This window comes from Heterodontus francisci, unplaced genomic scaffold (genome assembly GCF_036365525.1).
Source record: "Heterodontus francisci isolate sHetFra1 unplaced genomic scaffold, sHetFra1.hap1 HAP1_SCAFFOLD_54, whole genome shotgun sequence".
Taxonomy (NCBI): domain Eukaryota; kingdom Metazoa; phylum Chordata; class Chondrichthyes; order Heterodontiformes; family Heterodontidae; genus Heterodontus; species Heterodontus francisci.
Window position 1 is genome coordinate 7,319,601 of NW_027140250.1, and position 12,562 is coordinate 7,332,162.

Here is a 12,562-nt window from a genome sequence, read left to right on the forward strand (position 1 = left end):
AACAAAGACATACACTTACACCAAGTAACACAGACATACACTGACACCAAGTAACAAAGACAAACACTTACACCAAATAACAAAGACACACACTTACACCAAGTAACACAGACATACACTGACACAAAGTAACACAGACATACACTTACACCAAGTAACAAAGACACACACTTACACCAAGTAACAAAGACATACACTGACACCAAGTAACAAAGACATACACTTACACCAAGTAACACAGACATACACTGACACCAAGTAACAAAGACACACACTTACACCAAGTACTGAGACATACACTGACACCAAGTAACAAAGACATACACTGACACCCAGCAACACAGACAATCACTTACACCAAGTCACAAAGACATACACTGACACCCAGTAACAAAGACAAACACTGACACCCAGTAACAAAGACACACACTGACACCAAGTAACAAAGACACACACTAACACCAAGTAACAAAGACATACACAGACACCAAGAAACGAAGACATACACTGATACCCAGTAACACAGACACACACTTACACCAAGTAACAAAGACATACACTGACACAAAGTAACAAAGACATACACTTACACCAAGTAACACAGACATAAACTGACATCAAGTAACAAAGACAAACACTTACACCAACTAACAAAGACACACACTTACACCAAGTATCACAGACATACGCTTACACCAAGTAACAAAGACATACACTTACACCAAGTAACAAAGACACACACTTACACCAAGTAACACAGACATACACTTACACCAAGTAACAAAGATATACACTGACACCAAGTAACAAAGACATACACTTACACCAAGAAACAAAGACATACACTGATACCCAGTAACACAGACACACACTTACACCAGGTAACAAAGACAGACACTGATACCCAGTAACAGAGCCACACACTTACACCAAGCCACAAAGACACACACTGACACCAAGTAACAAAGACATCCACTGACACAAATTAACAAAGACATACACTGATACCCAGTAACAAAGACACACACTTACACCAAGTAACAAATACATACACTGTCACCAAGTAACAACGACATACACTTACAACAAGTAACAAAGACATACACTGACACCAAGTAACACAGACGCACACTGATACCCAGTAACACATACGCACACTTACACGAAGTAACAAAGACATACACTGATACCCGGCAGCACAGTCACACACTTACACCAAGTTACACAGACATACACTGACACCAAGTAACAAAGACATGCACTTACACCAAGTAAGAAAGACACACACTTACACCAAGTAACACAGACCTGCACTGACACCAAGTAACAAAGACAAACACTGATACCCAGCAACAAAGACACACTCTTACACCAAGTAACAAAGACAGACACTGATACCCAGTAACAAAGACATGCACTGACACCCAATAACAAAGACACACACTGACACCAAGTAACAAAGTCATACACTTACACCAAGTAACAAAGACATACACTGACACCCAGTACGAAAGACATGCTCTGACACCCAGTAACAAACACACACACTGACACCAAGTAACAAAGACATACACTGATACCCAGTAACACAGACAAACACTTACACAAAGTAACACATACATACACTGACACCAATTAACAAAGACATACACTGATACCCAGTAACACAAAGACATACACTTATACCCAGTAACACTGACACACACTTACACCAAGTAACAAAGACATACACTGACACCAAGTAACAAAGACATACACTTACACCAAGTGAAAAAGACATACACTGACACCAAGTAACAAAGACATACACTGATACCCAGTAACACAGACACACACTTACACCAAGTAACAAAGACATATACTGATACACAGTTACACAGACACACACTTGCACCAAGTAACAAAGACATACACTGACAACAAGTAACAAAGACATACACTTACACCAAGTAAAAACTACATACACTGACACCAAGTAACAAAGACATACACTGATACCCAGTCACACAGACACACACTTACACCAAGTAACAAAGACAGACACTGATACCCAGTAACACAGACATGCACTTACACCATGTATCAAAGACATACACTGACACCAAGTTGCAAAGACATACACTGACACCAAGCAACAAAGACATACACTGACACCAAGCAACAAAGAAATACACTTACACCAAGTAACACAGACATACACTGACACCAAGTAACAAAGACATACACTTACACCAAGTAACAAAGACATACACTGACACCAAGCAACAAAGACATACACTGATACCCAGTAACACAGACACACACTTACTCCAAGTAACACAGACATACACTGACACCAAGTAACAAAGACATACACTGATACCCCGTAACACAGACACACACTTACACCAAGTAACAAAGACAGACAATGACAGCAAGTAACAAAGACATACACTTACACCAGGTAACAATGACATGCACTGACACAAAGTAACAAAGACACACACTTACACCAAGTACACAGACATTCACTGACACCAAGTAACAAAGACATACACTGATACCCAGTAACACAGACACACACTTACACCAAGTAACAAAGACAGACACTGGTACCCAGTAACACAGACATGCACTTACACCATGTATCAAAGACATACACTGACACCAAGTTGCAAAGACATACACTGACACCAAGCAACAAAGACATACACTGACACCAAGCAACAAAGAAATACACTTACACCAAGTAACACAGACATACACTGACACCAAGTAACAAAGACATACACTTACACCAAGTAACAATGACATACACTGACACCAAGTAACAAAGGCATACACTGACACCCAGTAACAAAGACATTCACTGACACCCAGTAACACAGACACACACGGACACCAAGTAACAAAGACATACACTGACACTCAGTAACAAAAACATACACTGACACCCAGTAACAAAGACATACACTGACACCAAGTAACAAAGACATTCAAAGACCCCCAGTAACACCGACACACACTTACACCAAGTAACAAGGACATACACTGACACCAAGTAACAAAGACACGCACTGACACCAAGTAACAAAGACATACACAGACACCAAGTAACGAAGACATACACTGATACCCAGTAACACAGACACACACTTACACCAAGTAACAAAGACATACACTGATACCCAGTAACACAGACAGATACGTACACCAAGTATCACAGACATACACAGACACCAAGTAACAAAGACATACACTGATACCCAGTAACACAGACACACACTTACACCAAGTAACGAAGACATACACTGACACCAAGTAACAAAGACATACACTTACACCAAGTAACACAGACATACACTGACACCAAGTAACAAAGACATACACTAACACCAAGTAACAAAGACACACACTGACACCAAGTAACAGAGACATACACTGGCACCAAGTAACAAAGACATATACTGACACCCAGTAACAAAGACACACAATGACACCAAGTAACAAAGACACACACTGATACCCAGTAAACGGACAGACACTTACACCAAGTAACAAAGACATACACTGACACCAAGTAACGAAGACATACACTGACACCAAGTAACAAAGACATACACTTACACCAAGTAACACAGACATACACTGACACCAAGTAACAAAGACATACACTTACACCAAGTAACAAAGACACACACTTACACCAAGTAACAAAGACATACACTGACACCAAGTAACAAAGACATACACTGACACCAAGTAACAAATACATACACTGACACCAAGTAACAAAGACATACACTTACACCAAGTAACAAAGACATACACTGATACTCAGTAACAAAGACACACTCTTACACCAAGTAACAAAGACAGACACTGATACCAAGTAACAGAGACACACTCTTACACCAAGTCACAAAGACATACACTGACACCCAGTAACAAAGACATACACTGACACCCAGTAACAAAGACACACAATGACACCAAGTAACAAAGGCACACCCTGACACCAAGTAACAATGACATTCACTGATACCCAGTAACACAGACACACACTTATACCAAGTAACAAAGACATACACTGACACCAAGTAACAAAGACATTCACTGATGCCCAGTAACACAGACACACACTGACACCAAGAAACAAAGACATACACTGACACCAAGTAACAAAGGACATGCACTGACACCCAGTAACAAAGACACACAATGACATCAAGTAACATAGGTACACACTGACATCAAGTAACAAAGGCATTCACTGATACCCAGTAACACAGACACACACGGACACCAAGTAACAAAGACATACACGGACACTCAGTAACAAAAACATACACTGACACCCAGTAACAAAGACATACACTGACACCAAGTAACAAAGACATTCACTGACCCCCAGTAACACAGACACACACTTCACCAAGTAACAAAGACATACACTGCCACCAAGTAACAAAGACACACACTGACACCAAGTAACAAAGACATACACAGACACCATGTAACGAAGACATACACTGATTCCCAGTAACACAGACACACACTTACACCAAATATCACAGACATACACAGACACCAAGTAACAAAGACATACACTGATACCCAGTAACACAGACACACACTTACACCAAGTAACGAAGACATACACTGACACCAAGTAACACAGACATACACTGAAACCAAGTAACAAAGACATACACTTACACCAAGTAACAAAAGACACACACTTACACCAAGTAACAAAGACATACACTGACACCAAGTAACAAAGACATACACTTACACCAAGTAACACAGACATACACTGGCACCAAGTAACAAATACATACACTGACACCAAGTAACAAAGTCATACACTTACACCAAGTAACACAGACATACACTGACACCAAGTAACAAAGACACTCACTTACACCAAGTTACACAGACATGCACTGACACCAAGTAACAAAGACAGACACTGATACCCAGCAACACAGACACACACTTACACCAAGTAACAATGACAGACACTGATACCCAGTAACACAGACACACACTTACACCAAGTCACAAAGACATACACTGACACCCAGTAACAAAGACAAACACTGACACCCAGTAACAAAGACACACAATGACACCAAGTAACAAAGACACACACTGATACCCAGTAACACAGACACACACTTACAACAAGTAACAACGACATACACTGACACCAAGTAACAAAGACATTCACTGATACCCAGTAACACAGACACACACTTACACCAAGTAACAAAGACATGCACTGACACCAAGTAACAAAGACATACACTGACACCCAGTAACAAAGACACACAATGACACCAAGTAACAAAGGCACACACTGACACCAAGTAACAATGACATACACTGATACCCAGTAACACAGACACACACTTACACCAAGTAACAAAGACATACACTGACACCAAGTAACAAAGACATTCACTGATACCCAGTAACACAGACACACACTGACACCAAGTAACAAAGACATACACTGACACCAAGTAACAAAGCCATACACTGACACACAGTAACAAAGACATGCACTGACACCAAGTTACAAAGACATACACTGACACCCAGTAATAAAGACACACAATGACATCAAGTAACAAAGGCACACACTGACACCAAGTAACAATGACATACACTGATACCCAGTAACACAGACACACACTTACACCAAGTAACAAAGACTTACACTGACACCTAGTAACAAAGACATTCACTGATACCAGTAACACAGACACACACTGACACAAAGTAACAAAGACATACACTGACACCAAGTAACAAAGGCATACACTGACACCCAGTAACAAAGACATTCACTGACACCCAGTAACACAGACACACACGGACACCAAGTAACAAAGACATAAACTGACACTCAGTAACAAAAACATACACTGACACCCAGTAACAAAGACATACACTGACACCAAGTAACAAAGACATTCAAAGACCCCCAGTAACACAGACACACACTTACACCAAGTAACAAAGACATACACTGACACCAAGTAACAAAGACACGCACTGACACCAAGTAACAAAGACATACACAGACACCAAGGAACGAAGATATACACTGATACCCAGTAACACAGACACACACTTACACCAAGTAACAAAGACATACACTGATACCCAGTAACACAGACAGATACGTACACCAAGTATCACAGACATACACAGACACCAAGTAACAAAGACATACACTGATACCCAGTAACACAGACACACACTTACACCAAGTAACGAAGACATACACTGACACCAAGTAACAAAGACATACACTTACACCAAGTAACACAGACATGCACTGACACCAAGTAACAAAGACATACACTAACACCAAGTAACAGAGACACACACTGACACCAAGTAACAGAGACATACACTGGCACCAAGTAACAAAGACATACACTTACACCAAGTAACACAGACATACACTGACACCAAGTAACAAATACATACACTGACACCAAGTAACAAAGACATACACTTACACCAAGTAACAAAGACATACACTGATACCCAGTAACAAAGACACACTCTTACACCAAGTAACAAAGACAGACACTGATACCAAGTAACAGAGACACACTCTTACACCAAGTCACAAAGACATACACTGACACCCAGTAACAAAGACATACACTGACACCCAGTAACAAAGACACACAATGACACCAAGTAACAAAGACACACACTGATGCCCAGTAACACAGACACACACTTACACCAAGTAACAAAGACATACACTGACACCAAGTAACGAAGACCTACACTGACACCAAGTAACAAAGACATACACTTACACCAAGTAACACAGACATACACTTACACCAAGTAACACAGACATACACTGACACCAAGTAACAAAGACATACACTGACACCAAGTAACAAAGACATACACTGACACCAAGTAACAAATACATACACTGACACCAAGTAACAAAGACATACACTTACACCAAGTAACAAAGACATACACTGATACTCAGTAACAAAGACACACTCTTACACCAAGTAACAAAGACAGACACTGATACCAAGTAACAGAGACACACTCATGCACCAAGTCACAAAGACATACACTGACACCCAGTAACAAAGACATACACTGACACCCAGTAACAAAGACACACAATGACACCAAGTAACAAAGGCACACACTGACACCAAGTAACAATGACATACACTGATACCCAGTAACACAGACACACACTTATACCAAGTAACAAAGACATACACTGACACCAAGTAACAAAGACATTCACTGATGCCCAGTAACACAGACACACACTGACACCAAGTAACAAAGACATACACTGACACCAAGTAACAAAGGACATACACTGACACCCAGTAACAAAGACACACAATGACTCAAGTAACAAAGGCACACACTGACATCAAGTAACAAAGACATTCACTGATACCCAGTAACACAGACACACACGGACACCAAGTAACAAAGACATACACTGACACTCAGTAACAAAAACATACACTGACACCCAGTAACAAAGACATACACTGACACCAAGTAACAAAGACATTCACTGACCCCCAGTAACACAGACACGCACTTCACCAAGTAACAAAGACATACACTGACACCAAGTAACAAAGACACACACTGACACCAAGTAACAAAGACATACACAGACACCATGTAACGAAGACATACACTGATTCCCAGTAACACAGACACACACTTACACCAAATATCACAGACATACACAGACACCAAGTAACAAAGACATACACTGATACCCAGTAACACAGACACACACTTACACCAAGTAACGAAGACATACACTGACACCAAGTAACACAGACATACACTGAAACCAAGTAACAAAGACATACACTGACACCAAGTAACAAAGACATACACTTACACCAAGTAACACAGACATACACTGGAACCAAGTAACAAATACATACACTGACACCAAGTAACAAAGACATACACTTACACCAAGTAACACAGACATACACTGGCACCAAGTAACAAATACATACACAGGCACCAAGTAACAAAGACATACACTTACACCAAGTAACAAAGACATACACTGACACCCAGTAACAAAGACATGCACTGACACCCAGTAACAAAGACACACAATGACACAAAGTAACAAAGACACACACTGATACCCAGTAACACAGACACACACTTACACCAAGTAACAAAGACATACACTGACACCAAGTAACAAAGACATTCACTGATAACCAGTAACACAGACACACACGGACACCAAGTAACAAAGACATACACTGACACCAAGTAACAAAGACATACACTGACACACAGTAACAAAGACACACAATGACACCAAGTAACAAAGGCACACACTGACACCAAGTAACAATGACATACACTGATACCCAGTAACACAGACACACACTTACACCAAGTAACAAAGACATACACTGACACCAAGTAACAAAGACATTCAATGATACCCAGTAACACAGACACACACTGACACCAAGTAACAAAGACATACACTGACACACAGTAACAAAGACATGCACTGACACCAAGTAACAAAGACATACACTGACACCCAGTAACAAAGACACACATTGACACCAAGTAACAAAGGCACACACTGACACCAAGTAACAATGACAAACACTGATACCCAGTAACACAGACACACACTTACACCAAGTAACAAAGACATACACTGACACCAAGTAACAAAGACATTCACTGATACCCAGTAAGACAGACACACACTTACACCAACTGACAAAGACATGCACTGACACCAAGTAACAAATACATACACTGACACCCAGTAACAAAGACACACAATGACACCAATTAACAAAGGCACACACTGACACCAAGTAACAATGACATACACTGATACCCAGTAACACAGACACACACTTATACCAAGTAACAAAGACATACACTGACACCAAGTAACAAAGACATTCACTGATAACCAGTAACACATACACACACTGACACCAAGTAACAAAGACATACACTGACACCAAGTATCAAAGGACATACACTGACACCCAGTAACAAAGACACACAATGACATCAAGTAACAAAGGCACACACTGACACCAAGTAACAATGACATACACTGATACCCAGTAACACAGACACACACTTACACCAAGTAACAAAGACATACACTGACACCAAGTAACAAAGACATTCACTGATACCCAGTAACACAGACACACACTGACACAATGTAAGAAAGACATACAATTACACCAAGTAACAAAGGCATACACTGACACCCAGTCACAAAGACATTCACTGACACCCAGTAACACAGACACACAAGGACACCAAGTAACAAAGACATACACTGACACCCAGTAACAAAAACATACACTGACACCCAGTAACAAAGACATACACTGACTCCAAGTAACAAAGACATTCACTGACCCCCAGTAACACAGACACACACTTACACCAAGTAACAAAGACATACACTGACACCAAGTAACAAAGACACACACTGACACCAAGTAACAAAGACATACACAGACACAAAGTAACGAAGACATACACTGATACCCAGTAACACAGACACACACTTACACCAAGTAACAAAGACATACACTGATACCCAGTAACACAGACACACACTTACACCAAGTATCACAGACATACACAGACACCAAGTAACAAAGACATACACTTACACCAAGTAACAAAGACACACACTTACACCAAGTAACAAAGACATACACTGACACCAAGTAACAAAGACATACACTTACACCAAGTAACACAGACAGACACTGACACCAAGTAACAAAGACATACACTTACACCAAGTAACAAAGACACACACTTACACCAAGTAACAAAGACATACACTGACACCAAGTAACAAAGACATACACTTACACCAAGTAACACAGACATACACTGACACCAAGTAACAAATACATACACTGACACCAAGTAACAAAGACACAAACCTACACCAAGTAACACAGTCATACAATGACACCAAGTATCAAAGACATACACTTACACCAAGTAACAAAGACACACACTTACACCAAGTAACAAAGACATTCACTGATACCCAGTAACACAGACACAAACTGACACCAAGTAACAAAGACATACACTGACACCAAGTAACAAAGACATACACTGACACACTGTAACAAAGACACACACTGACACCAAGTAACAATGACATACACTGACACCCAGTAACAAAGACACACAATGACACCAAGTTACAAAGGCACACACTGACACCAAGTAACATTGACAAACACTGATACCCAGTAACACAGACACACACTTACACCAAGTAACAAAGACATACACTGATACCCAGTAACACAGACACACACTTACACCAAGTATCACAGACATACACAGACACCAAGTAACACAGACATACACTGATACCCAGTAACACAGACACACACTTACACCAAGTAACAAAGACATACACTGACACCAAGTAACAAAGACGTACACTTACACCAAGTAACACAGACAGACACTGACACCAAGTAACAAAGACATACACTTACACCAAGTAACAAAGACACACATTTACACCAAGTAACAAAGACATACACTGACACCAAGTAACAAAGACATACACTTACACCAAGTAACACAGACATACACTGACACCAAGTAACAAATACATACACTGACACCAAGTAACAAAGACACAAACTTACACCAAGTAACACAGACATACAATGACACCAAGTATCAAAGTCACACACTGACACCAAGTAACAAAGACATACAGTTACACCAAGTAACAAAGACATTCACTGATACCCAGTAACACAGACACACACTGAATCCAAGTAACAAAGACATACACTGACACCAAGTAACAAATACATACACTGACACCAAGTAACAAAGACACAAACTTACACCAAGTAACACAGACATACAATGACTCCAAGGATCAAAGACATACACTTACACCAAGTAACAAAGACACACACTGACACCAAGTAACAAAGACATTCACTGATACCCAGTAACACAGACACACACTGACACCAAGTAACAAAGACATACACTGACACCAAGTAACAAAGACATACACTGACACACTGTAACAAAGACACACACTGACACCAAGTAACAATGACATACACTGACACCCAGTAACAAAGACACACAATGACACCAAGTTACAAAGGCACACACTGACACCAAGTAACATTGACAAACACTGATACCCAGTAACACAGACACACACTTGCACCGAGTAACAAAGACATACACTGACACCAAGTAACAAAGACATTCACTGATATCCAGCAAGACCGACACACACTTACACCAACTAACAAAGACATGCACTGACACCAAGTAACAAATACATACACTGACACCCAGTAACAAAGACAAACAATGACACCAAGTAACAAAGGCACACACTGACGCCAAGTCACAATGACATACACTGATACCCAGTAACACAGACACACACTTATATCAAGTAACAAAGACATACAATGACACCAAGTAACAAAGGCACACACTGACACCAAGTAACAATGACATACACTGATACCCAGTAACACAGACACACACTTATACCAAGTAACAAAGACATACACAGACACCAAGTAACAAAGACATTCACTGATACCAAGTAACACAGACACACACTGACACCAAGTAACAAAGACACACAATGACATCAAGTAACAAAGGCACACACTGACACCAAGTAACAATGACATACACTGATACCCAGTAACACAGACACACACTGACACAAAGTAACAAAGACATACACTGACACCAAGTAACAAAGGCATACACTGACACCCTGTAACAAAGACATTCACTGACACCCAGTAACACAGACACACACGGACACCAAGTAACAAAGAAATACACTGACACCCAGAAACAAAAACATACACTGACACCCAGTAACAAAGACATACAGTGACACCAAGTAACAAAGACATTCACTGACCCCCAGTAACACAGACACACACTTACACCAAGTAACAAAGACATACACTGACACCAAGTAACAAAGACACACAATGACACCAAGTAACAAAGACATACACAGACACCAAGTAACGAAGACATACACTAATACCCAGTAACAAAGACATACAGTGACACCAAGTAACAAAGACATTCACTGACCCCCAGTAACACAGACACACACTTACACCAAGTAACAAAGACATACACTGACACCAAGTAACAAAGACACACAATGACACCAAGTAACAAAGACATACACAGACACCAAGTAACGAAGACATACACTAATACCCAGTAACACAGACAAACACTTACACCAAGGAACAAAGACATACACTGATACCCAGTAACACAGACACACACTTACACCAAGTATCACAGACATACACAGACACCTAGTAACAAAGACATACACTGATACGCAGTAACAAAAACATACACTGACACCCAGTAACAAAGACATACAGTGACACCAAGTAACAAAGGCATTCACTGACCCCCAGTAACACAGACACACACTTACACCAAGTAACAA